This window comes from Amphimedon queenslandica, unplaced genomic scaffold (assembly GCF_000090795.2).
Source record: "Amphimedon queenslandica unplaced genomic scaffold, v1.1 AMPQUscaffold_13282, whole genome shotgun sequence".
In the NCBI taxonomy this organism is placed as follows: Eukaryota; Metazoa; Porifera; class Demospongiae; order Haplosclerida; family Niphatidae; genus Amphimedon; species Amphimedon queenslandica.
The window spans coordinates 30,188-32,341 of NW_003546482.1; the positions used below are offsets into that span (position 1 = coordinate 30,188).

Sequence of the window (2,154 nt, forward strand, 5' to 3'; positions counted from 1 at the left end):
TACTTACACTACAAGTACATGTGTGTATACGTATTAGCTCTTATAGTTTAAATGTGCAGGTAGAGAAAGTGACGGTAGGGGCATGTAAACATATTATTCCCATTTGTTAATATTTGTACATCTCATTTGATAAACTATACTTTATACTAAGTCTCATTTCACTCCATGTATTTATTAACTGTAATACATGTAGCTTTTTACCTATGCTTTTTTAGTGCTGCCTTGGTTTCTACATTGTATGGGAGCAAGGGCGTAGCTAGCATAAGGCTAGGGTAGGCTATAGCCTACCCTGAAGTTCAGAAGTCAGAATTGAAGTTTAGTAGTTTACCTATATTGAGTTTCTGCCTTAAGTCACTTATGACCAAAGATTATAGAAGTTTAGGGTAGCTGTCTCAACTGGCAGTTACTCACTCAGTCACTTTTGACACAGGCAAACAGAGACAGGAGAAAGAAAAGAAAAACAGCCATTTTAGGACAATTACTATAATTTATTAAGGTGGAGTCTTTACATAATTAACTTAATTAATTAGCTAGCTTAATAAAATTATAAAAATTTAACTTTAAGCGAAGCCATTACAATGCCAGCTGCAAAAAAACAAAAGCTTTGTGAATTTTTATGCAATTTTTAGTTGAGTATATTAGTAGTCAACCACAGCCATATAGACTATTTGTACTGAAGATGAGCATGAGGAGATTGAAGATGATGATCTTGTGAATGATGATTTTGTTGATCGTGCTGCTACCTTGAGTCTTGCCTGAGTCCTCATCTGAGTCTGAGTGTGAAGCAGTTAATAGAACCATAGATATTAGAGTAAATGAATCTCCATATTGCGAGAACAGGCCCATTTTGCGGCCGTAAAAGTGGGCGTGGTCAAATTGCGGTGCGCTTCGCGTCCCCTTTTTTGCTAATAGCCTACCCCTTCCTTTTTTTCTCCCTACGCTCTTGTATGGGAGTATAGTTGGGAAATGCAGAGTAATCTGATTTGTGAAAAGCTGTGCTGTACATACTTTGTTTCATTACATGGCTTATGTTTAATTAAGAAGAATCTTTTGTTTTAATTACTGCATAGCTTGCCTTTGTCTTCATTTACACGCATTTGTAATATTGTGGTTTGTACATTGTCATTTTTGTGCTACATGGAAAATCTACATTTAACAGGCTGTACTCTGTTCTTGTACAATGCAGATTTCTTATTTAATACTCTGTTCTTGTACAATGCAGATTTCATATTTAATAGGGTCTTTACCCAATTTTGTGTAAACAGACTACACAAAGGCCCTACACTTCTCTGAACACCGGAAGTGCAGGAAATCATATGGTTTCACTCATGCTGTAATGGATACCCACTTATTTCTCTTACATAGACACTTAAACAGTGCTGTAACTAGCATCATTAAAAGAGAAGTTGCTTGTTGTAAAGAAACAAGTTTTGATCTCTTGTGCGAAGTTTAAGCAAAGATATGCCATCGTGAAAATTATTTGTTTAATAAAAATTGTTTGACTTTGATTTTTGTGCAAATCATTCACAGACTACCTGGAACCTCTAAAGTCTTTCCATAGACTTAGGAAGGTATAGTCTACATGTCCTGCTAGTTTCAATCTTAATGGAGCATATAGAATTGTAGAAAAAGTGCCGTAAACTTGGCCACAATTAGGCGACCTAAAATCCTTTAGATACAAGAGCTGTTCTCTTTATTTTACCATATACAGATAGAACCAACTCTCCTGCTATTATTAAGAATGAGCTGCATCTGTGCTTCTGTTTAGGAGATACACTTCTACTTGCGCAGCCACCATCTTCACTTTTTAGCCACAAAGCAACTTTGATTTTTGTGCAAATCAGTGCAAGGCCTTTGCCAAGTGTCTGGTACTGTACTTACCTTTGCTTAATACATTGTGAGACTCCTCAGTTGCTGGGTCTTATTTTATTCAGGTAAATTTTCCCTCAAAGTTGCTATGTTTTTCAAAAATTGCCTAATTATCAGCTTATCAGCTACACGTGGTTCAAATTTTGAATGATTTTAATTATATTCATAAGCCATTGGCAATGAATATCATTTTATCAGTGACGTATCAGGAAGTGAAGCCATAAAGGACCCGTTCACAATTGTGTAGGGCCTTCGTGTAGACTGAAAGTGTGAGGTTAAAACTAT

General features: G+C 36.0%; 1 long non-coding RNA gene across 1 annotated transcript; it reads right to left on the reverse strand.

Moving 5' to 3' along the window:
- Positions 1-245: 245 nt before the first annotated feature.
- On the reverse strand, positions 246-564 carry LOC109583790 (uncharacterized). The gene is made up of 2 exons (XR_002185696.1): positions 329-564; positions 246-284 (listed from the first exon to the last, which is right to left on the reverse strand). It is a non-coding gene; the product is annotated as an uncharacterized LOC109583790 (long non-coding RNA).
- Between the last annotated feature and the right edge of the window lie 1,590 nt (positions 565-2,154).